Source organism: Pseudorasbora parva, chromosome 20 (genome assembly GCF_024679245.1).
Source record: "Pseudorasbora parva isolate DD20220531a chromosome 20, ASM2467924v1, whole genome shotgun sequence".
NCBI lineage: Eukaryota > Metazoa > Chordata > Actinopteri > Cypriniformes > Gobionidae > Pseudorasbora > Pseudorasbora parva.
The window spans coordinates 14760052-14783225 of NC_090191.1; the positions used below are offsets into that span (position 1 = coordinate 14760052).

A 23174-nucleotide genomic window follows, 5' to 3' on the forward strand; every position below is an offset into this window, starting at 1 on the left:
TTTCAAAGCAATGTGGAACTTTCCACTAGCCTGCGGGAAACTTGCTTCAGTCCATCAGGGGATGTAGCTCAGTGGTAGAGCGCATGCTTTGCATGTATGAGGTCCTGGGTTCAATCCCCAGCATCTCCAAGGAAAGTTATCATTTAACTCAAACTTTTATCTGTTGCACATCTCTCTCTGCCTAATTATTTAGTTGGGAAATTAGCATCTAGCTTGAGTACAAGGCACATGTAACTCAGCCCAACATTCACAAGGGCCAGTGGTTCAGTGGTAGAGCATATGCTTTGCATGCATGTGGTCATGGGTTCAATCTCCAGCAACTCCAAGGATAGTTATACTTCACCTCAAAGCTTTATCTGTTGTGCATCTCTCTCTGCCTAATTTATATTTGGAAAAATGGCAGCTAGCTTGAGTATAAGGTACATGTATCTCAGCCCAACCTTCACTAGGGCCAGTGGCTCAGTGGTAGAACACATGCTTTGCATGTATGAGCTCCTGGGTTCAATCCCCAGCGTCTCCAAAGAAAGTTCCCGTGTCACCACGTAGAATTGTAAAGTTGTTTTGTTGGATTTTTTTTGCAACAAATGTCCTGGGTTCAATCCCCAGCATTTTAAAGCAATTTGGAACTTTCCTTTAGCCTCATACATGCAAAGCATATACTCTACCATTGAGCTACTGCCCCCTGTGAAGGTTGTGCTGAGTTTCATGTCCCTTTTACTCAAGCTAGCATTTCTTAGCAATGTGGAACTTTCCACTCGCCTGCAGGAAACTTGCTTCAGTCCATCAGGGGATGTAGCTCAGTGGTAGAGCGCATGCTTTGCATGTATGAGGTCCTGGGTTCAATCCCCAGCATCTCCAAGGAAAGTTTTCCTTTAACTCAAACCTTTATCTGTTGCACATCTCTCTCTGCCTAATTATTTAGTTGGAAAATTAGCATCTAGCTTGAGTACAAAGCACATGTATCTCAGCCCAAAATTCACAAGGGCCAGTGGTTCAGTGGTACACCACATGCTTTGCATGTATGAGCTCCTGTGTTCAATCTCAGCGTCTCTAAGGAAAGTTGTAGAATTGAAAAGTTTTATTTTTTATTTTTTTTGCAACAAAGGTCCTGGTTTCAATCCCCAGCTATTTAAAGGAATGTGGAACTTTCCATTAGCCTCACACATGCAAAGTATATGCTCTACCATTGAGCTACTGCCTCTTGTGAAGGTTGTGGTGAGTTACATGTCCCTTTTACTCAAGCTAGCATTTCAACGCAATGTGGAACTTTCCACTAGGCTGCAGGAAACTTGCTTCAGTCCATCAGGGGATGTAGCTCAGTGGTAGACTGCATGCTTTGCATTTATGAGGTCCTGGGTTCAATCCCCAGCATCTCCAAGAAAGTCATCCTTTAACTCAAAGCTTTTTCTGTTGCACATCTCTCTCTGCCAAATTTATATTTGGAAAAATAACAACTAGCTTGAGTACAAGGCACATGTAACTCAGCACAGCTTTCTCAAGTGACAGTAGCTCAGTGGTAGAGCATATGCTTTGCATTCATGTGGTCATGGGTTCAATCCCCAGCTTCTCCAAGGAAAGTTCCCGTCTTACCACGTAGAATTGTAAAGTTATTTTGTTGGATTTTTTTGCAACAAATGTCCTGGGTTCAATCCCCAGCATTTTAAAGCAATTTGGAACTTTCCTTTAGCCTCATACATGCAAAGCACCTGCTCTACCATTGAGCTACTGCCCCTTGTGAAGGTTGTGGTGAGTTTCATGTCCCTTTTACTCAAGCTAGCATTTCAAAGCAATGTGGAACTTTCCACTAGCCTGCAGGAAACTTGCTTCAGTCGATCAGGGGATGTAGCTCAGTGGTAGAGCGCATGCTTTGCATGTATAAGGTCCTGGGTTCAATCCCCAGCATCTCCAAGGAAAGTTATCCTTTAACTCAAACCTTTATCTGTTGCACATCTCTCTCTGCCTAATTATTTAGTTGGGAAATTAGCATCTAGCTTGAGTACAAGGCACATGTAACTCAGCACGGCTTTCTCAAGTGACAGTAGCTCAGTGGTAGAGCATATGCCTTGCATTCATGTGGTCATGGGTTCAATCCCCAGCGTCTCCAATGAAAGTTCCTGTGTTACCACGTAGAATTGTAAAGTTATTTTGTTGGATTTTTTTGCAACAAATGTCCTGGGTTCAATCCCCAGCATTTTAAAGCAATTTGGAACTTTCCTTTAGCCTCATACATGCAAAGCACCTGCTCTACCATTGAGCTACTGCCCCTTGTGAAGGTTGTGGTGAGTTTCATGTCCCTTTTACTCAAGCTAGCATTTCAAAGCAATGTGGAACTTTCCACTAGCCTGCAGGAAACTTGCTTCATTCCGTCAGGGGATGTAGCTCAGTCGTAGAGCGCATGCTTTGCATGTATGAGGTCCTGGGTTCAATCCCCAGCATCTCCAAGGAAAGTTATCATTTAACTCAAACCTTTATCTGTTGCACATCTCTCTCTGCCTAATTATTTAGTTGGGAAATTAGCATCTAGCTTGAGTACAAGGCACATGTAACTCAGCCCAACATTCACAAGGGCCAGTGGTTCAGTGGTAGAGCATATGCTTTGCATGCATGTGGTCATGGGTTCAATCTCCAGCAACTCCAAGGATAGTTATACTTCACCTCAAAGCTTTATCTGTTGTGCATCTCTCTCTGCCTAATTTATATTTGGAAAAATGGCAGCTAGCTTGAGTATAAGGTACATGTATCTCAGCCCAACCTTCACTAGGGCCAGTGGCTCAGTGGTAGAACACATGCTTTGCATGTATGAGCTCCTGGGTTCAATCCCCAGCGTCTCCAAAGAAAGTTCCCGTGTCACCACGTAGAATTGTAATGTTGTTTTGTTGGATTTTTTTTGCAACAAATGTCCTGGGTTCAATCCCCAGCATTTTAAAGCAATTTGGAACTTTCCTTTAGCCTCATACATGCAAAGCATATACTCTACCATTGAGCTACTGCCCCCTGTGAAGGTTGTGGTGAGTTTCATGTCCCTTTTACTCAAGCTAGCATTTCTTAGCAATGTGGAACTTTCCACTCGCCTGCAGGAAACTTGCTTCAGTCCATCAGGGGATGTAGCTCAGTGGTAGAGCGCATGCTTTGCATGTATGAGGTCCTGGGTTCAATCCCCAGCATCTCCAAGAAAGTCATCCTTTAACTCAAAGCTTTTTCTGTTGCACATCTCTCTCTGCCTAATTTTTTAGTTGGGAAATTTGCATCTAGCTTGAGTACAAGGCACTTGTAACTCAGCCCAACATTCACAAGGGCCAGTGGTTCAGTGGTAGAGAACATGCTTTGCATGTATGAGCTCCTCGGTTCAATCTCAGCGTCTCCAAGGAAAGTTGTAGAATTGAAAAGATTTATTTTTTATTTTTTTTGCAACAAAGGTCCTGGTTTCAATCCACAGCAATTTAAAGGAATGTGGAACTTTCCATTAGCCTAACACATGCAAAGTATATGCTCTACCATTGAGCTACTGCCCCTTGTGAAGGTTGTGGTGAGTTTCATGTCCCTTTTACTCAAGCTAGCATTTCAAAGCAATGTGGAACTTTCCACTAGCCTGCAGGAAACTTGCTTCATTCCGTCAGGGGATGTAGCTCAGTGGTAGAGCGCATGCTTTGCATGTATGAGGTCCTGGGTTCAATCCCCAGCATCTCCAAGGAAAGTTATCATTTAACTCAAACCTTTATCTGTTGCACATCTCTCTCTGCCTAATTATTTAGTTGGGAAATTAGCATCTAGCTTGAGTACAAGGCACATGTAACTCAGCCCAACCTTCACAAGGGCCAGTGGTTCAGTGGTAGAGCATATGCTTTGCATGCATGTGGTCATGGGTTCAATCTCCAGCAACTCCAAGGATAGTTATACTTCACCTCAAAGCTTTATCTGTTGTGCATCTCTCTCTGCCTAATTTATATTTGGAAAAATGGCAGCTAGCTTGAGTATAAGGTACATGTATCTCAGCCCAACCTTCACTAGGGCCAGTGGCTCAGTGGTAGAACACATGCTTTGCATGTATGAGCTCCTGGGTTCAATCCCCAGCGTCTCCAAAGAAAGTTCCTGTGTCACCACATAGAATTGTAAAGTTGATTTGTTGGATTTTTTTTGCAACAAATGTCCTGGGTTCAATCCCCAGCATTTTAAAGCAATTTGGAACTTTCCTTTAGCCTCATACATGCAAAGCATATACTCTACCATTGAGCTACTGCCCCCTGTGAAGGTTGTGGTGAGTTTCATGTCCCTTTTACTCAAGCTAGCACTTCAAAGCAATGTGGAACTTTCCACTAGCCTGCAGGAAACTTGCTTCACTCCATCAGGGGATGTAGCTCAGTGGTAGAGCGCATGCTTTGCATGTATGAGGTCCTGGGTTCAATCCCCAGCATCTCCAAGGAAAGTTTTCCTTTAACTCAAACCTTTATCTGTTGCACATCTCTCTCTGCCTAATTATTTAGTTGGAAAATTAGCATCTAGCTTGAGTACAAAGCACATGTAACTCAGCCCAAAATTCACAAGGGCCAGTGGTTCAGTGGTACAGCACATGCTTTGCATGTATGAGCTCCTGTGTTCAATCTCAGTGTCTCTAAGGAAAGTTGTAGAATTGAAAAGTTTTATTTTTTATTTTTTTTGCAACAAAGGTCCTGGTTTCAATCCCCAGCAATTTAAAGGAATGTGGAACTTTCCATTAGCCTCACACATGCAAAGTATATGCTCTACCATTGAGCTACTGCCTCTTGTGAAGGTTGTGGTGAGTTACATGTCCCTTTTACTCAAGCTAGCATTTCAACGCAATGTGGAACTTTCCACTAGGCTGCAGGAAACTTGCTTCAGTCCATCAGGGGATGTAGCTCAGTGGTAGACTGCATGCTTTGCATGTATGAGGTCCTGGGTTCAATCCCCAGCATCTCCAAGAAAGTCATCCTTTAACTCAAAGCTTTTTCTGTTGCACATCTCTCTCTGCCAAATTTATATTTGGAAAAACAACAACTAGCTTGAGTACAAGGCACATGTAACTCAGCACAGCTTTCTCAAGTGACAGTAGCTCAGTGGTAGAGCATATGCTTTGCATTCATGTGGTCATGGGTTCAATCCCCAGCTTCTCCAAGGAAAGTTCCCGTCTTACCACGTAGAATTGTAAAGTTATTTTGTTGGATTTTTTTGCAACAAATGTCCTGGGTTCAATCCCCAGCATTTTAAAGCAATTTGGAACTTTCCTTTAGCCTCATACATGCAAAGCACCTGCTCTACCATTGAGCTACTGCCCCTTGTGAAGGTTGTGGTGAGTTTCATGTCCCTTTTACTCAAGCTAGCATTTCAAAGCAATGTGGAACTTTCCACTAGCCTGCAGGAAACTTGCTTCAGTCCATCAGGGGATGTAGCTCAGTGGTAGAGCGCATGCGTTGCATGTATGAGATCCTGGGTTCAATCCCCAGCATCTCCAAGGAAAGTTATCCTTTAACTCAAACCTTTATCTGTTGCACATCTCTCTCTGCCTAATTATTTAGTTGGGAAATTAGCATCTAGCTTGAGTACAAGGCACATGTAACTCAGCACAGCTTTCTCAAGTGACAGTAGCTCAGTGGTAGAGCATATGCCTTGCATTCATGTGGTCATGGGTTCAATCCCCAGGGTCTCCAAGGAAAGTTCCTGTGTTACCACGTAGAATTGTAAAGTTATTTTGTTGGATTTTTTTGCAACAAATGTCCTGGGTTCAATCCCCAGCATTTTAAAGCAATTTGGAACTTTCCTTTAGCCTCATACATGCAAAGCACCTGCTCTACCATTGAGCTACTGCCCCTTGTGAAGGTTGTGGTGAGTTTCATGTCCCTTTTACTCAAGCTAGCATTTCAAAGCAATGTGGAACTTTCCACTAGCCTGCAGGAAACTTGCTTCAGTCCATCAGGGGATGTAGCTCAGTGGTAGAGCGCATGCTTTGCATGTATGAGGTCCTGGGTTCAATCCCCAGCATCTCCAAGGAAAGTTATCCTTTAACTCAAACCTTTATCTGTTGCACATCTCTCTCTGCCTAATTATTTAGTTGGGAAATTAGCATCTAGCTTGAGTACAAGGCACTTGTAACTTAGCCCAACATTCACAAGGGCCAGTGGTTCAGTGGTAGAGAACATGCTTTGCATGTATGAGCTCCTGGGATCAATCTCAGCGTCTCCAAGGAAAGTTGTAGAATTGAAAAGTTTTTTTTTTTATTTTTTTTTGCAACAAAGGTCCTGGTTTCAATCCCCAGCAATTTATAGGAATGTGGAACTTTCCATTAGCCTCACACATGCAAAGTATATGCTCTTCCATTGAGCTACTGCCTCTTGTGAAGGTTGTGGTGAGTTACATGTCCCTTTTACTCAAGCTAGCATTTCAACGCAATGTGGAACTTTCCACTAGGCTGCAGGAAACTTGCTTCAGTCCATCAGGGGATGTAGCTCAGTGGTAGAGCGCATGCTTTGCATGTATGAGGTCCTGGGTTCAATCCCCAGCATCTCCAAGGAAAGTTATCCTTTAACTCAAACCTTTATCTGTTGCACATCTCTCTCTGCCTAATTTTTTAGTTGGGAAATTATTATCTAGCTTGAGTACAAGGCACTTGTAACTCAGCCCAACATTCACAAGGGCCAGTGGTTCAGTGGTAGAGAACATGCTTTGCATGTATGAGCTCCTGGGTTCAATCTCAGCGTCTCCAAGGAAAGTTGTAGAATTGAAAAGTTTTATTTTTTATTTTTTTTGCAACAAAGGTCCTGGTTTCAATCCCCAGCAATTTAAAGGAATGTGGAACTTTCCATTAGCCTCATACATGCAAAGCACCTGCTCTACCATTGAGCTACTGCCCCTTGTGAAGGTTGTGGTGAGTTTCATGTCCCTTTTACTCAAGCTAGCATTTCAAAGCAATGTGGAACTTTCCACTAGCCTGCAGGAAACTTGCTTCATTCCGTCAGGGGATGTAGCTCAGTGGTAGAGCGCATGCTTTGCATGTATGAGGTCCTGGGTTCAATCCCCAGCATCTCCAAGGAAAGTTATCATTTAACTCAAACCTTTATCTGTTGCACATCTCTCTCTGCCTAATTATTTAGTTGGGAAATTAGCATCTAGCTTGAGTAAAAGGCACATGTAACTCAGCCCAACATTCACAAGGGCCAGTGGTTCAGTGGTAGAGCATATGCTTTGCATGCATGTGGTCATGGGTTCAATCTCCAGCAACTCCAAGGATAGTTATACTTCACCTCAAAGCTTTATCTGTTGTTTATCTCTCTCTGCCTAATTTATATTTGGAAAAATGGCAGCTAGCTTGAGTATAAGGTACATGTACCTCAGCCCAACCTTCACTAGGGCCAGTGGCTCAGTGGTAGAACACATGCTTTGCATGTATGAGCTCCTGGGTTCAATCCCCAGCGTCTCCAAAGAAAGTTCCCGTGTCACCACGTAGAGTTGTAAAGTTGTTTTGTTGGATTTTTTTTGCAACAAATGTCCTGGGTTCAATCCCCAGCATTTTAAAGCAATTTGGAACTTTCCTTTAGCCTCATACATGCAAAGCACCTGCTCTACCATTGAGCTACTGCCCCTTGTGAAGGTTGTGGTGAGTTTCATGTCCCTTTTACTCAAGCTAGCATTTCAACGCAATGTGGAACTTTCCACTAGGCTGCAGGAAACTTGCTTCAGTCCATCAGGGGATGTAGCTCAGTGGTAGAGCGCATGCTTTGCATGTATGAGGTCCTGGGTTCAATCCCCAGCATCTCCAAGGAAAGTTTTCCTTTAACTCAAACCTTTATCTGTTGCACATCTCTCTCTGCCTAATTATTTAGTTGGAAAATTAGCATCTAGCTTGAGTACAAAGCACATGTAACTCAGCCCAAAATTCACAAGGGCCAGTGGTTCAGTGGTACAGCACATGCTTTGCATGTATGAGCTCCTGTGTTCAATCTCAGCGTCTCTAAGGAAAGTTGTAGAATTGAAAAGTTTTATTTTTTATTTTTTTTGCAACAAAGGTCCTGGTTTCAATCCCCAGCAATTTAAAGGAATGTGGAACTTTCCATTAGCCTCACACATGCAAAGTATATGCTCTACCATTGAGCTACTGCCTCTTGTGAAGGTTGTGGTGAGTTACATGTCCCTTTTACTCAAGCTAGCATTTCAACGCAATGTGGAACTTTCCACTAGGCTGCAGGAAACTTGCTTCAGTCCATCAGGGGATGTAGCTCAGTGGTAGACTGCATGCTTTGCATGTATGAGGTCCTGGGTTCAATCCCCAGCATCTCCAAGAAAGTCATCCTTTAACTCAAAGCTTTTTCTGTTGCACATCTCTCTCTGCCAAATTTATATTTGGAAAAATAACAACTAGCTTGAGTACAAGGCACATGTAACTCAGCACAGCTTTCTCAAGTGACAGTAGCTCAGTGGTAGAGCATATGCTTTGCATTCATGTGGTCATGGGTTCAATCCCCAGCTTCTCCAATGAAAGTTCCCGTCTTACCACGTAGAATTGTAAAGTTATTTTGTTGGATTTTTTTGCAACAAATGTCCTGGGTTCAATCCCCAGCATTTTAAAGCAATTTGGAACTTTCCTTTAGCCTCATACATGCAAAGCACCTGCTCTACCATTGAGCTACTGCCCCTTGTGAAGGTTGTGGTGAGTTTCATGTCCCTTTTACTCAAGCTAGCATTTCAAAGCAATGTGGAACTTTCCACTAGCCTGCAGGAAACTTGCTTCAGTCCATCAGGGGATGTAGCTCAGTGGTAGAGCGCATGCTTTGCATGTATAAGGTCCTGGGTTCAATCCCCAGCATCTCCAAGGAAAGTTATCCTTTAACTCAAACCTTTATCTGTTGCACATCTCTCTCTGCCTAATTATTTAGTTGGGAAATTAGCATCTAGCTTGAGTACAAGGCACATGTAACTCAGCACAGCTTTCTCAAGTGACAGTAGCTCAGTGGTAGAGCATATGCCTTGCATTCATGTGGTAATGGGTTCAATCCCCAGCGTCTCCAATGAAAGTTCCTGTGTTACCACGTAGAATTGTAAAGTTATTTTGTTGGATTTTTTTGCAACAAATGTCCTGGGTTCAATCCCCAGCATTTTAAAGCAATTTGGAACTTTCCTTTAGCCTCATACATGCAAAGCACCTGCTCTACCATTGAGCTACTGCCCCTTGTGAAGGTTGTGGTGAGTTTCATGTCCCTTTTACTCAAGCTAGCATTTCAAAGCAATGTGGAACTTTCCACTAGCCTGCAGGAAACTTACTTCAGTCCATCAGGGGATGTAGCTCAGTGGTAGAGTGCATGCTTTGCATGTATGAGGTCCTGGGTTCAATCCCCAGCATCTCCAAGGAAAGTTATCCTTTAACTCAAACCTTTATCTGTTGCACATCTCTCTCTGCCTAATTATTTAGTTGGGAAATTAGCATCTAGCTTGAGTACAAGGCACTTGTAACTCAGCCCAACATTCACAAGGGCCAGTGGTTCAGTGGTAGAGAACATGCTTTGCATGTATGAGCTCCTGGGATCAATCTCAGCGTCTCCAAGGAAAGTTGTAGAATTGAAAAGTTTTTTTTTTTTTTTTTTTTTGCAACAAAGGTCCTGGTTTCAATCCCCAGCAATTTATAGGAATGTGGAACTTTCCATTAGCCTCACACATGCAAAGTATATGCTCTACCATTGAGCTACTGCCTCTTGTGAAGGTTGTGGTGAGTTACATGTCCCTTTTACTCAAGCTAGCATTTCAACGCAATGTGGAACTTTCCACTAGGCTGCAGGAAACTTGCTTCAGTCCATCAGGGGATGTAGCTCAGTGGTAGAGCTCATGCTTTGCATGTATGAGGTCCTGGGTTCAATCCCCAGCATCTCCAAGGAAAGTTATCCTTTAACTCAAAGCTTTATCTGTTGCACATCTCTCTCTGCCTAATTTTTTAGTTGGGAAATTAGCATCTAGCTTGAGTACAAGGCACTTGTAACTCAGCCCAACATTCACAAGGGCCAGTGGTTCAGTGGTAGAGAACATGCTTTGCATGTATGAGCTCCTGGGTTCAATCTCAGCGTCTCCAAGGAAAGTTGTAGAATTGAAAAGTTTTATTTTTTATTTTTTTTGCAACAAAGGTCCTGGTTTCAATCCCCAGCAATTTAAAGGAATGTGGAACTTTCCATTAGCCTCACACATGCAAAGTATATGCTCTACCATTGAGCTACTGCCCCTTGTGAAGGTTGTGGTGAGTTTCATGTCCCTTTTACTCAAGCTAGCATTTCAAAGCAATGTGGAACTTTCCACAAAATGGCAGCTAGCTTGAGTATAAGGTACATGTATCTCAGCCCAACCTTCACTAGGGCCAGTGGCTCAGTGGTAGAACACATGCTTTGCATGTATGAGCTCCTGGGTTCAATCCCCAGCGTCTCCAAAGAAAGTTCCCGTGTCACCACGTAGAATTGTAAAGTTGTTTTGTTGGATTTTTTTTGCAACAAATGTCCTGGGTTCAATCCCCAACATTTTAAAGCAATTTGGAACTTTCCTTTAGCCTCATACATGCAAAGCATATACTCTACCATTGAGCTACTGCCCCCTGTGAAGGTTGTGGTGAGTTTCATGTCCCTTTTACTCAAGCTAGCATTTCTTAGCAATGTGGAACTTTCCACTCGCCTGCAGGAAACTTGCTTCAGTCCATCAGGGGATGTAGCTCAGTGGTAGAGCGCATGCTTTGCATGTATGAGGTCCTGGGTTCAATCCCCAGCATCTCCAAGGAAAGTTTTCCTTTAACTCAAACCTTTATCTGTTGCACATCTCTCTCTGCCTAATTATTTAGTTGGAAAATTAGCATCTAGCTTGAGTACAAAGCACATGTATCTCAGCCCAAAATTCACAAGGGCCAGTGGTTCAGTGGTAGAGCATATGCTTTGCATGCATGTGGTCATGGGTTCAATCTCCAGCAACTCCAAGGATAGTTATACTTCACCTCAAAGCTTTATCTGTTGTGCATCTCTCTCTGCCTAATTTATATTTGGAAAAATGGCAGCTAGCTTGAGTATAAGGTACATGTATCTCAGCCCAACCTTCACTAGGGCAAGTGGCTCAGTGGTAGAACACATGCTTTGCATGTATGAGCTCCTGGGTTCAATCCCCAGCGTCTCCAAAGAAAGTTCCCGTGTCACCACGTAGAATTGTAAAGTTGTTTTGTTGGATTTTTTTTGCAACAAATGTCCTGGGTTCAATCCCCAGCATTTTAAAGCAATTTGGAACTTTCCTTTAGCCTCATACATGCAAAGTTTATACTCTACCATTGAGCTACTGCCCCCTGTGAAGGTTGTGGTGAGTTTCATGTCCCTTTTACTCAAGCTAGCATATCTTAGCAATGTGGAACTTTCCACTCGCCTGCAGGAAACTTGCTTCAGTCCATCAGGGGATGTAGCTCAGTGGTAGAGCGCATGCTTTGCATGTATGAGGTCCTGGGTTCAATCCCCAGCATCTCCAAGAAAGTCATCCTTTAACTCAAAGCTTTTTCTGTTGCACATCTCTCTCTGCCTAATTTTTTAGTTGGGAAATTTGCATCTAGCTTGAGTACAAGGCACTTGTAACTCAGCCCAACATTCACAAGGGCCAGTGGTTCAGTGGTAGAGAACATGCTTTGCATGTATGAGCTCCTCGGTTCAATCTCAGCGTCTCCAAGGAAAGTTGTAGAATTGAAAAGATTTATTTTTTATTTTTTTTGCAACAAAGGTCCTGGTTTCAATCCCCAGCAATTTAAAGGAATGTGGAACTTTCCATTAGCCTCACACATGCAAAGTATATGCTCTACCATTGAGCTACTGCCCCTTGTGAAGGTTGTGGTGAGTTTCATGTCCCTTTTACTCAAGCTAGCATTTCAAAGCAATGTGGAACTTTCCACTAGCCTGCAGGAAACTTGCTTCATTCCGTCAGGGGATGTAGCTCAGTGGTAGAGCGCATGCTTTGCATGTATGAGGTCCTGGGTTCAATCCCCAGCATCTCCAAGGAAAGTTATCATTTAACTCAAACCTTTATCTGTTGCACATCTCTCTCTGTCTAATTATTTAGTTGGGAAATTAGCATCTAGCTTGAGTATAAGGCACATGTAACTCAGCCCAACATTCACAAGGGCCAGTGGTTCAGTGATAGAGCATATGCTTTGCATGCATGTGGTCATGGGTTCAATCTCCAGCAACTCCAAGGAAAGTTGTTGAATTGAAAAGATTTATTTTTTATTTTTTTTGCAACAAAGGTCCTGGTTTCAATCCCCAGCAATTTAAAGGAATGTGGAACTTTCCATTAGCCTCACACATGCAAAGTATATGCTCTACCATTGAGCTACTGCCTCTTGTGAAGGTTGTGGTGAGTTACATGTCCCTTTTACTCAAGCTAGCATTTCAAAGCAATGTGGAACTTTCCACTCGCCTGCAGGAAACTTGCGTTAGTCCATCAGGGGATGTAGCTCAGTGGTAGAGCGCATGCTTTGCATGTATGAGGTCCTGGGTTCAATCCCCAGCATCTCCAAGAAAGTCATCCTTTAACTCAAAGCTTTATCTGTTGCACATCTCTCTCTGCCAAATTTAAATTTGGAAAAATAGCAACTAGCTTGAGTACAAGGCAAATGTAACTCAGCACAGCTTTCTCAAGTGCCAGTAGCTCAGTGGTAGAGCATATGCTTTGCATGCATGTGGTCATGGGTTCAATCCCCAGCTACTCCAAAGGAAATTGTCCTTCAACACTAAGCTTTATCTGTTGCGCATCTCTCACTGCCTAATTTATTTTTGGAAAAATAGCAACTAGCTTGAGTATAAGGTACATGTAACTCAGCCCAACCTTCACAAGTCCAGTGGCTCAGTGGTAGAGCGCATGCTTTGTATGTATGAACTCCTGGGTTCAATCCCCAGTGTCTCCAAAGAAATTTTTTGAATTGTAAGGATTTTTTTGTATTTTTTTTGCAAAAAACTTTTGCAAAAAAGGTCCTGGGTTCAATCCCCAGCATTTTAAAGCAATTTGGAACTTTCCATTAGCCTAATACATGCAAAGCATATGCTCTACCATTGAGCTACTGCCCCTTGTGAAGGTTGTGGTGAGTTTCATGTCCCTTTTACTCAAGCTAGCATTTCAAAGCAATGTGGAACTTTCCACTAGCCTGCGGGAAACTTGCTTCAGTCCATCAGGGGATGTAGCTCAGTGGTAGAGCGCATGCTTTGCATGTATGAGGTCCTGGGTTCAATCCCCAGCATCTCCAAGGAAAGTTATCATTTAACTCAAACTTTTATCTGTTGCACATCTCTCTCTGCCTAATTATTTAGTTGGGAAATTAGCATCTAGCTTGAGTACAAGGCACATGTAACTCAGCCCAACATTCACAAGGGCCAGTGGTTCAGTGGTAGAGCATATGCTTTGCATGCATGTGGTCATGGGTTCAATCTCCAGCAACTCCAAGGATAGTTATACTTCACCTCAAAGCTTTATCTGTTGTGCATCTCTCTCTGCCTAATTTATAGTTGGAAAAATGGCAGCTAGCTTGAGTATAAGGTACATGTATCTCAGCCCAACCTTCACTAGGGCCAGTGGCTCAGTGGTAGAACACATGCTTTGCATGTATGAGCTCCTGGGTTCAATCCCCAGCGTCTCCAAAGAAAGTTCCCGTGTCACCACGTAGAATTGTAAAGTTGTTTTGTTGGATTTTTTTTGCAACAAATGTCCTGGGTTCAATCCCCAGCATTTTAAAGCAATTTGGAACTTTCCTTTAGCCTCATACATGCAAAGCATATACTCTACCATTGAGCTACTGCCCCCTGTGAAGGTTGTGGTGAGTTTCATGTCCCTTTTACTCAAGCTAGCATTTCTTAGCAATAAGGAAATTTCCACTCGCCTGCAGGAAACTTGCTTCAGTCCATCAGGGGATGTAGCTCAGTGGTAGAGCGCATGCTTTGCATGTATGAGGTCCTGGGTTCAATCCCCAGCATCTCCAAGGAAAGTTTTCCTTTAACTCAAACCTTTATCTGTTGCACATCTCTCTCTGCCTAATTATTTAGTTGGAAAATTAGCATCTAGCTTGAGTACAAAGCACATGTAACTCAGCCCAAAATTCACAAGGGCCAGTGGTTCAGTGGTACACCACATGCTTTGCATGTATGAGCTCCTGTGTTCAATCTCAGCGTCTCTAAGGAAAGTTGTAGAATTGAAAAGTTTTTTTTTTTTTTTTTTTTTGCAACAAAGGTCCTGGTTTCAATCCCCAGCAATTTAAAGGAATGTGGAACTTTCCATTAGCCTCACACATGCAAAGTATATGCTCTACCATTGAGCTACTGCCTCTTGTGAAGGTTGTGGTGAGTTACATGTCCCTTTTACTCAAGCTAGCATTTCAACGCAATGTGGAACTTTCCACTAGGCTGCAGGAAACTTGCTTCAGTCCATCAGGGGATGTAGCTCAGTGGTAGACTGCATGCTTTGCATTTATGAGGTCCTGGGTTCAATCCCCAGCATCTCCAAGAAAGTCATCCTTTAACTCAAAGCTTTTTCTGTTGCACATCTCTCTCTGCCAAATTTATATTTGGAAAAATAACAACTAGCTTGAGTACAAGGCACATGTAACTCAGCACAGCTTTCTCAAGTGACAGTAGCCCAGTGGTAGAGCATATGCTTTGCATTCATGTGGTCATGGGTTCAATCCCCAGCTTCTCCAAGGAAAGTTCCCGTCTTACCACGTAGAATTGTAAAGTTATTTTGTTGGATTTTTTTGCAACAAATGTCCTGGGTTCAATCCCCAGCATTTTAAAGCAATTTGGAACTTTCCTTTAGCCTCATACATGCAAAGCACCTGCTCTACCATTGAGCTACTGCCCCTTGTGAAGGTTGTGGTGAGTTTCATGTCCCTTTTACTCAAGCTAGCATTTCAAAGCAATGTGGAACTTTCCACTAGCCTGCAGGAAACTTGCTTCAGTCCATCAGGGGATGTAGCTCAGTGGTAGAGCGCATGCTTTGCATGTATAAGGTCCTGGGTTCAATCCCCAGCATCTCCAAGGAAAGTTATCCTTTAACTCAAACCTTTATCTGTTGCACATCTCTCTCTGCCTAATTATTTAGTTGGGAAATTAGCATCTAGCTTGAGTACAAGGCACATGTAACTCAGCACAGCTTTCTCAAGTGACAGTAGCTCAGTGGTAGAGCATATGCCTTGCATTCATGTGGTCATGGGTTCAATCCCCAGCGTCTCCAATGAAAGTTCCTGTGTTACCACGTAGAATTGTAAAGTTATTTTGTTGGATTTTTTTGCAACAAATGTCCTGGGTTCAATCCCCAGCATTTTAAAGCAATTTGGAACTTTCCTTTAGCCTCATACATGCAAAGCACCTGCTCTACCATTGAGCTACTGCCCCTTGTGAAGGTTGTGGTGAGTTTCATGTCCCTTTTACTCAAGCTAGCATTTCAAAGCAATGTGGAACTTTCCACTAGCCTGCAGGAAACTTGCTTCATTCCGTCAGGGGATGTAGCTCAGTGGTAGAGCGCATGCTTTGCATGTATGAGGTCCTGGGTTCAATCCCCAGCATCTCCAAGGAAAGTTATCATTTAACTCAAACCTTTATCTGTTGCACATCTCTCTCTGCCTAATTATTTAGTTGGGAAATTAGCATCTAGCTTGAGTACAAGGCACATGTAACTCAGCCCAACATTCACAAGGGCCAGTGGTTCAGTGGTAGAGCATATGCTTTGCATGCATGTGGTCATGGGTTCAATCTCCAGCAACTCCAAGGATAGTTATACTTCACCTCAAAGCTTTATCTGTTGTGCATCTCTCTCTGCCTAATTTATATTTGGAAAAATGGCAGCTAGCTTGAGTATAAGGTACATGTATCTCAGCCCAACCTTCACTAGGGCCAGTGGCTCAGTGGTAGAACACATGCTTTGCATGTATGAGCTCCTGGGTTCAATCCCCAGCGTCTCCAAAGAAAGTTCCCGTGTCACCACGTAGAATTGTAATGTTGTTTTGTTGGATTTTTTTTGCAACAAATGTCCTGGGTTCAATCCCCAGCATTTTAAAGCAATTTGGAACTTTCCTTTAGCCTCATACATGCAACGCATATACTCTACCATTGAGCTACTGCCCCCTGTGAAGGTTGTGGTGAGTTTCATGTCCCTTTTACTCAAGCTAGCACTTCAAAGCAATGTGGAACTTTCCACTAGCCTGCAGGAAACTTGCTTCACTCCATCAGGGGATGTAGCTCAGTGGTAGAGTGCATGCTTTGCATGTATGAGGTCCTGGGTTCAATCCCCAGCATCTCCAAGGAAAGTTTTCCTTTAACTCAAACCTTTATCTGTTGCACATCTCTCTCTGCCTAATTATTTAGTTGGAAAATTAGCATCTAGCTTGAGTACAAAGCACATGTAACTCAGCCCAAAATTCACAAGGGCCAGTGGTTCAGTGGTACAGCACATGCTTTGCATGTATGAGCTCCTGTGTTCAATCTCAGCGTCTCTAAGGAAAGTTGTAGAATTGAAAAGTTTTATTTTTTATTTTTTTTGCAACAAAGGTCCTGGTTTCAATCCCCAGCAATTTAAAGGAATGTGGAACTTTCCATTAGCCTCACACATGCAAAGTATATGCTCTACCATTGAGCTACTGCCTCTTGTGAAGGTTGTGGTGAGTTACATGTCCCTTTTACTCAAGCTAGCATTTCTTAGCAATGTGGAACTTTCCACTCGCCTGCAGGAAACTTGCTTCAGTCCATCAGGGGATGTAGCTCAGTGGTAGACTGCATGCTTTGCATGTATGAGGTCCTGGGTTCAATCCCCAGCATCTCCAAGAAAGTCATCCTTTAACTCAAAGCTTTTTCTGTTGCACATCTCTCTCTGCCAAATTTATATTTGGAAAAATAACAACTAGCTTGAGTACAAGGCACATGTAACTCAGCACAGCTTTCTCAAGTGACAGTAGCTCAGTGGTAGAGCATATGCTTTGCATTCATGTGGTCATGGGTTCAATCCCCAGCTTCTCCAAGGAAAGTTCCCGTCTTAACACGTAGAATTGTAAAGTTATTTTGTTGGATTTTTTTGCAAGAAATGTCCTGGGTTCAATCCCCAGCATTTTAAAGCAATTTGGAACTTTCCTTTAGCCTCATACATGCAAAGCACCTGCTCTACCATTGAGCTACTGCCCCTTGTGAAGGTTGTGGTGAGTTTCATGTCCCCTTTACTCAAGCTAGCATTTCAAAGCAATGTGGAACTTTCCACTAGCCTGCAGGAAACTTGCTTCAGTCCATCAGGGGATGTAGCTCAGTGGTAGAGCGCATGCTTTGCATGTATGAGGTCCTGGGTTCAATCCCCAGCATCTCCAAGGAAAGTTATCCTTTAACTCAAACCTTTATCTGTTGCACATCTCTCTCTGCCTAATTATTTAGTTGGGAAATTAGCATCTAGCTTGAGTACAAGGCACTTGTAACTCAGCCCAACATTCACAAGGGCCAGTGGTTCAGTGGTAGAGAACATGCTTTGCATGTATGAGCTCCTGGGATCAATCTCAGCGTCTCCAAGGAAAGTTGTAGAATTGAAAAGTTTTTTTTTTTAATTTTTTTTTGCAACAAAGGTCCTGGTTTCAATCCCCAGCAATTTATAGGAATGTGGAACTTTCCATTAGCCTCACACATGCAAAGTATATGCTCTACCATTGAGCTACTGCCCCTTGTGAAGGTTGTGGTGAGTTTCATGTCCCTTTTACTCAAGCTAGCATTTCAAAGCAATGTGGAACTTTCCACTAGCCTGCAGGAAACTTGCTTCTTTCCGTCAGGGGATGTAGCTCAGTGGTAGAGCGCATGCTTTGCATGTATGAGGTCCTGGGTTCAATCCCCAGCATCTCCAAGGAAAGTTATCATTTAACTCAAACCTTTATCTGTTGCACATCTCTCTCTGCCAAATTTAAATTTGGAAAAATAGCAACTTGCTTGAGTACAAGGCAAATGTAACTCAGCACAGCTTTCTCAAGTGCCAGTAGCTCAGTGGTAGAGCATATGCTTTGCATGCATGTGGTCATGGGTTCAATCCCCAGCTACTCCAAAGGAAATTGTCCTTCAACACTAAGCTTTATCTGTTGCGCATCTCTCACTGCCTAATTTATATTTGGAAAAATAGCAACTAGCTTGAGTATAAGGTACATGTAACTCAGCCCAACCTTCACAAGTCCAGTGGCTCAGTGGTAGAGCGCATGCTTTGTATGTATGAACTCTTGGGTTCAATCCCCAGTGTCTCCAAAGAAATTTTTTGAATTGTAAGGATTTTTTTGTATTTTTTTTGCAAAAAACTTTTGCAAAAAAGGTCCTGGGTTCAATCCCCAGCATTTTAAAGCAATTTGGAACTTTCCATTAGCCTAATACATGCAAAGCATATGCTCTACCATTGAGCTACTGCCCCTTGTGAAGGTTGTGGTGAGTTTCATGTCCCTTTTACTCAAGCTAGCATTTCAAAGCAATGTGGAACTTTCCACTAGCCTGCGGGAAACTTGCTTCAGTCCATCAGGGGATGTAGCTCAGTGGTAGAGCGCATGCTTTGCATGTATGAGGTCCTGGGTTCAATCCCCAGCATCTCCAAGGAAAGTTATCATTTAACTCAAACTTTTATCTGTTGCACATCTCTCTCTGCCTAATTATTTAGTTGGGAAATTAGCATCTAGCTTGAGTACAAGGCACATGTAACTCAGCCCAACATTCACAAGGGCCAGTGGTTCAGTGGTAGAGCATATGCTTTGCATGCATGTGGTCATGGGTTCAATCTCCAGCAACTCAATGGATATTTATACTTCACCTCAAAGCTTTATCTGTTGTGCATCTCTCTCTGCCTAATTTATATTTGGAAAAATGGCAGCTAGCTTGAGTATAAGGTACATGTATCTCAGCCCAACCTTCACTAGGGCCAGTGGCTCAGTGGTAGAACACATGCTTTGCATGTATGAGCTCCTGGGTTCAATCCCCAGCGTCTCCAAAGAAAGTTCCCGTGTCACCACGTAGAATTGTAAAGTTGTTTTGTTGGATTTTTTTTGCAACAAATGTCCTGGGTTCAATCCCCAGCATTTTAAAGCAATTTGGAACTTTCCTTTAGCCTCATACATGCAAAGCATATACTCTACCATTGAGCTACTGCCCCCTGTGAAGGTTGTGGTGAGTTTCATGTCCCTTTTACTCAAGCTAGCATTTCTTAGCAATAAGGAAATTTCCACTCGCCTGCAGGAAACTTGCTTCAGTCCATCAGGGGATGTAGCTCAGTGGTAGAGCGCATGCTTTGCATGTATGAGGTCCTGGGTTCAATCCCCAGCATCTCCAAGGAAAGTTTTCCTTTAACTCAAACCTTTATCTGTTGCACATCTCTCTCTGCCTAATTATTTAGTTGGAAAATTAGCATCTAGCTTGAGTACAAAGCACATGTAACTCAGCCCAACATTCACAAGGGCCAGTGGTTCAGTGGTAGAGAACATGCTTTGCATGTATGAGCTCCTCGGTTCAATCTCAGCGTCTCGAAGGAAAGTTGTAGAATTGAAAAGTTTTATTTTTTATTTTTTTTTGCAACAAAGGTCCTGGTTTCAATCCCCAGCAATTTAAAGGAATGTGGAACTTTCCATTAGCCTCACACATGCAAAGTATATGCTCTACCATTGAGCTACTGCCTCTTGTGAAGGTTGTGGTGAGTTACATGTCCCTTTTACTCAAGCTAGCATTTCAACGCAATGTGGAACTTTCCACTAGGCTGCAGGAAACTTGCTTCAGTCCATCAGGGGATGTAGCTCAGTGGTAGACTGCATGCTTTGCATTTATGAGGTCCTGGGTTCAATCCCCAGCATCTCCAAGAAAGTCATCCTTTAACTCAAAGCTTTTTCTGTTGCACATCTCTCTCTGCCAAATTTATATTTGGAAAAATAACAACTAGCTTGAGTACAAGGCACATGTAACTCAGCACAGCTTTCTCAAGTGACAGTAGCTCAGTGGTAGAGCATATGCTTTGCATTCATGTGGTCATGGGTTCAATCCCCAGCTTCTCCAAGGAAAGTTCCCGTCTTACCACGTAGAATTGTAAAGTTATTTTGTTGGATTTTTTTGCAACAAATGTCCTGGGTTCAATCCCCAGCATTTTAAAGCAATTTGGAACTTTCCTTTAGCCTCATACATGCAAAGCACCTGCTCTACCATTGAGCTACTGCCCCTTGTGAAGGTTGTGGTGAGTTTCATGTCCCTTTTACTCAAGCTAGCATTTCAAAGCAATGTGGAACTTTCCACTAGCCTGCAGGAAACTTGCTTCAGTCCATCAGGGGATGTAGCTCAGTGGTAGAGCGCATGCTTTGCATGTATAAGGTCCTGGGTTCAATCCCCAGCATCTCCAAGGAAAGTTATCCTTTAACTCAAACCTTTATCTGTTGCACATCTCTCTCTGCCTAATTATTTAGTTGGGAAATTAGCATCTAGCTTGAGTACAAGGCACATGTAACTCAGCACAGCTTTCTCAAGTGACAGTAGCTCAGTGGTAGAGCATATGCCTTGCATTCATGTGGTCATGGGTTCAATCCCCAGCGTCTCCAATGAAAGTTCCTGTGTTACCACGTAGAATTGTAAAGTTATTTTGTTGGATTTTTTTGCAACAAATGTCCTGGGTTCAATCCCCAGCATTTTAAAGCAATTTGGAACTTTCCTTTAGCCTCATACATGCAAAGCACCTGCTCTACCATTGAGCTACTGCCCCTTGTGAAGGTTGTGGTGAGTTTCATGTCCCTTTTACTCAAGCTAGCATTTCAAAGCAATGTGGAACTTTCCACTAGCCTGCAGGAAACTTGCTTCAGTCCATCAGGGGATGTAGCTCAGTGGTAGAGCGCATGCTTTGCATGTATAAGGTCCTGGGTTCAATCCCCAGCATCTCCAAGGAAAGTTATCCTTTAACTCAAACCTTTATCTGTTGCACATCTCTCTCTGCCTAATTATTTAGTTGGGAAATTAGCATCTAGCTTGAGTACAAGGCACATGTAACTCAGCCCAACATTCACAAGGGCCAGTGGTTCAGTGGTAGAGCATATGCTTTGCATGCATGTGGTCATGGGTTCAATCTCCAGCAACTCCAAGGATAGTTATACTTCACCTCAAAGCTTTATCTGTTGTGCATCTCTCTCTGCCTAATTTATATTTGGAAAAATGGCAGCTAGCTTGAGTATAAGGTACATGTATCTCAGCCCAACCTTCACTAGGGCCAGTGGCTCAGTGGTAGAACACATGCTTTGCATGTATGAGCTCCTGGGTTCAATCCCCAGCGTCTCCAAAGAAAGTTCCCGTGTCACCACGTAGAATTGTAATGTTGTTTTGTTGGATTTTTTTTGCAACAAATGTCCTGGGTTCAATCCCCAGCATTTTAAAGCAATTTGGAACTTTCCTTTAGCCTCATACATGCAAAGCATATACTCTACCATTGAGCTACTGCCCCCTGTGAAGGTTGTGGTGAGTTTCATGTCCCTTTTACTCAAGCTAGCACTTCAAAGCAATGTGGAACTTTCCACTAGCCTGCAGGAAACTTGCTTCACTCCATCAGGGGATGTAGCTCAGTGGTAGAGCGCATGCTTTGCATGTATGAGGTCCTGGGTTCAATCCCCAGCATCTCCAAGGAAAGTTTTCCTTTAACTCAAACCTTTATCTGTTGCACATCTCTCTCTGCCTAATTATTTAGTTGGAAAATTAGCATCTAGCTTGAGTACAAAGCACATGTAACTCAGCCCAAAATTCACAAGGGCCAGTGGTTCAGTGGTACAGCACATGCTTTGCATGTATGAGCTCCTGTGTTCAATCTCAGCGTCTCTAAGGAAAGTTGTAGAATTGAAAAGTTTTATTTTTTATTTTTTTTGCAACAAAGGTCCTGGTTTCAATCCCCAGCAATTTAAAGGAATGTGGAACTTTCCATTAGCCTCACACATGCAAAGTATATGCTCTACCATTGAGCTACTGCCTCTTGTGAAGGTTGTGGTGAGTTACATGTCCCTTTTACTCAAGCTAGAATTTCTTAGCAAAGTGCGATCTTTCCACTCGCCTGCAGGAAACTTGCTTCAGTCCATCAGGGGATGTAGCTCAGTGGTAGACTGCATGCTTTGCATGTATGAGGTCCTGGGTTCAATCCCCAGCATCTCCAAGAAAGTCATCCTTTAACTCAAAGCTTTTTCTGTTGCACATCTCTCTCTGCCAAATTTATATTTGGAAAAATAACAACTAGCTTGAGTACAAGGCACATGTAACTCAGCACAGCTTTCTCAAGTGACAGTAGCTCAGTGGTAGAGCATATGCTTTGCATTCATGTGGTCATGGGTTCAATCCCCAGCTTCTCCAAGGAAAGTTCCCGTCTTAACACGTAGAATTGTAAAGTTATTTTGTTGGATTTTTTTGCAAGAAATGTCCTGGGTTCAATCCCCAGCATTTTAAAGCAATTTGGAACTTTCCTTTAGCCTCATACATGCAAAGCACCTGCTCTACCATTGAGCTACTGCCCCTTGTGAAGGTTGTGGTGAGTTACATGTCCCTTTTACTCAAGCTAGCATTTTTTAGCAATGTGGAACTTTCCACTCGCCTGCAGGAAATTTGCGTTAGTTCATCAGGGGATGTAGCTCAGTGGTAGAGTGCATGCTTTGCATGTATGAGGTCCTGGGTTCAATCCCCAGCATCTCCAAGAAAGTCATCCTTTAACTCAAAGCTTTATCTGTTGCACATCTCTCTCTGCCAAATTTAAATTTGGAAAAATAGCAACTAGCTTGAGTACAAGGCAAATGTAACTCAGCACAGCTTTGTCAAGTGCCAGTAGCTCAGTGGTAGAGCATATGCTTTGCATGCATGTGGTCATGGGTTCAATCCCCAGCTACTCCAAAGGAAATTGTCCTTCAACACTAAGCTTTATCTGTTGCGCATCTCTCACTGCCTAATTTATATTTGGAAAAATAGCAACTAGCTTGAGTATAAGGTACATGTAACTCAGCCCAACCTTCACAAGTCCAGTGGCTCAGTGGTAGAGCGCATGCTTTGTATGTATGAACTCCTGGGTTCAATCCCCAGTGTCTCCAAAGAAATTTTTTGAATTGTAAGGATTTTTTTGTATTTTTTTTGCAAAAAACTTTTGCAAAAAAGGTCCTGGGTTCAATCCCCAGCATTTTAAAGCAATTTGGAACTTTCCAT

The 23174-nt window shown here is 42.9% G+C and overlaps 25 non-coding genes across 25 annotated transcripts; all 25 read left to right on the plus strand.

The window, feature by feature from the left end:
• Positions 1-57: 57 nt before the first annotated feature.
• Positions 58-129, plus strand: trnaa-ugc (transfer RNA alanine (anticodon UGC)). Its single transcript has one exon. It is a non-coding gene; the product is annotated as a tRNA-Ala (tRNA).
• A 657-nt stretch (positions 130-786) lies between these two features.
• Positions 787-858, plus strand: trnaa-ugc (transfer RNA alanine (anticodon UGC)). Its single transcript has one exon. It is a non-coding gene; the product is annotated as a tRNA-Ala (tRNA).
• Positions 859-3098: 2240 nt separating this feature from the next.
• trnaa-ugc (transfer RNA alanine (anticodon UGC)) lies at positions 3099-3170 on the plus strand. Its single transcript has one exon. It is a non-coding gene; the product is annotated as a tRNA-Ala (tRNA).
• A 446-nt stretch (positions 3171-3616) lies between these two features.
• On the plus strand, positions 3617-3688 carry trnaa-ugc (transfer RNA alanine (anticodon UGC)). The gene has a single exon. It is a non-coding gene; the product is annotated as a tRNA-Ala (tRNA).
• A 657-nt stretch (positions 3689-4345) lies between these two features.
• On the plus strand, positions 4346-4417 carry trnaa-ugc (transfer RNA alanine (anticodon UGC)). The gene has a single exon. It is a non-coding gene; the product is annotated as a tRNA-Ala (tRNA).
• Positions 4418-5928: 1511 nt separating this feature from the next.
• trnaa-ugc (transfer RNA alanine (anticodon UGC)) lies at positions 5929-6000 on the plus strand. The gene has a single exon. It is a non-coding gene; the product is annotated as a tRNA-Ala (tRNA).
• A 448-nt stretch (positions 6001-6448) lies between these two features.
• trnaa-ugc (transfer RNA alanine (anticodon UGC)) lies at positions 6449-6520 on the plus strand. Its single transcript has one exon. It is a non-coding gene; the product is annotated as a tRNA-Ala (tRNA).
• A 447-nt stretch (positions 6521-6967) lies between these two features.
• Positions 6968-7039, plus strand: trnaa-ugc (transfer RNA alanine (anticodon UGC)). The gene has a single exon. It is a non-coding gene; the product is annotated as a tRNA-Ala (tRNA).
• Positions 7040-7696: 657 nt separating this feature from the next.
• Positions 7697-7768, plus strand: trnaa-ugc (transfer RNA alanine (anticodon UGC)). The gene has a single exon. It is a non-coding gene; the product is annotated as a tRNA-Ala (tRNA).
• Positions 7769-9279: 1511 nt separating this feature from the next.
• On the plus strand, positions 9280-9351 carry trnaa-ugc (transfer RNA alanine (anticodon UGC)). Its single transcript has one exon. It is a non-coding gene; the product is annotated as a tRNA-Ala (tRNA).
• Positions 9352-9799: 448 nt separating this feature from the next.
• On the plus strand, positions 9800-9871 carry trnaa-ugc (transfer RNA alanine (anticodon UGC)). The gene has a single exon. It is a non-coding gene; the product is annotated as a tRNA-Ala (tRNA).
• Positions 9872-10680: 809 nt separating this feature from the next.
• Positions 10681-10752, plus strand: trnaa-ugc (transfer RNA alanine (anticodon UGC)). The gene has a single exon. It is a non-coding gene; the product is annotated as a tRNA-Ala (tRNA).
• A 657-nt stretch (positions 10753-11409) lies between these two features.
• Positions 11410-11481, plus strand: trnaa-ugc (transfer RNA alanine (anticodon UGC)). The gene has a single exon. It is a non-coding gene; the product is annotated as a tRNA-Ala (tRNA).
• Positions 11482-11927: 446 nt separating this feature from the next.
• On the plus strand, positions 11928-11999 carry trnaa-ugc (transfer RNA alanine (anticodon UGC)). The gene has a single exon. It is a non-coding gene; the product is annotated as a tRNA-Ala (tRNA).
• A 448-nt stretch (positions 12000-12447) lies between these two features.
• trnaa-ugc (transfer RNA alanine (anticodon UGC)) lies at positions 12448-12519 on the plus strand. The gene has a single exon. It is a non-coding gene; the product is annotated as a tRNA-Ala (tRNA).
• Positions 12520-13171: 652 nt separating this feature from the next.
• Positions 13172-13243, plus strand: trnaa-ugc (transfer RNA alanine (anticodon UGC)). The gene has a single exon. It is a non-coding gene; the product is annotated as a tRNA-Ala (tRNA).
• A 657-nt stretch (positions 13244-13900) lies between these two features.
• On the plus strand, positions 13901-13972 carry trnaa-ugc (transfer RNA alanine (anticodon UGC)). The gene has a single exon. It is a non-coding gene; the product is annotated as a tRNA-Ala (tRNA).
• A 1512-nt stretch (positions 13973-15484) lies between these two features.
• Positions 15485-15556, plus strand: trnaa-ugc (transfer RNA alanine (anticodon UGC)). Its single transcript has one exon. It is a non-coding gene; the product is annotated as a tRNA-Ala (tRNA).
• Positions 15557-16213: 657 nt separating this feature from the next.
• Positions 16214-16285, plus strand: trnaa-ugc (transfer RNA alanine (anticodon UGC)). Its single transcript has one exon. It is a non-coding gene; the product is annotated as a tRNA-Ala (tRNA).
• A 978-nt stretch (positions 16286-17263) lies between these two features.
• On the plus strand, positions 17264-17335 carry trnaa-ugc (transfer RNA alanine (anticodon UGC)). The gene has a single exon. It is a non-coding gene; the product is annotated as a tRNA-Ala (tRNA).
• A 449-nt stretch (positions 17336-17784) lies between these two features.
• On the plus strand, positions 17785-17856 carry trnaa-ugc (transfer RNA alanine (anticodon UGC)). The gene has a single exon. It is a non-coding gene; the product is annotated as a tRNA-Ala (tRNA).
• Positions 17857-18509: 653 nt separating this feature from the next.
• On the plus strand, positions 18510-18581 carry trnaa-ugc (transfer RNA alanine (anticodon UGC)). Its single transcript has one exon. It is a non-coding gene; the product is annotated as a tRNA-Ala (tRNA).
• Positions 18582-19238: 657 nt separating this feature from the next.
• Positions 19239-19310, plus strand: trnaa-ugc (transfer RNA alanine (anticodon UGC)). Its single transcript has one exon. It is a non-coding gene; the product is annotated as a tRNA-Ala (tRNA).
• Positions 19311-21551: 2241 nt separating this feature from the next.
• trnaa-ugc (transfer RNA alanine (anticodon UGC)) lies at positions 21552-21623 on the plus strand. The gene has a single exon. It is a non-coding gene; the product is annotated as a tRNA-Ala (tRNA).
• Positions 21624-22602: 979 nt separating this feature from the next.
• Positions 22603-22674, plus strand: trnaa-ugc (transfer RNA alanine (anticodon UGC)). Its single transcript has one exon. It is a non-coding gene; the product is annotated as a tRNA-Ala (tRNA).
• Positions 22675-23174: the final 500 nt, after the last annotated feature.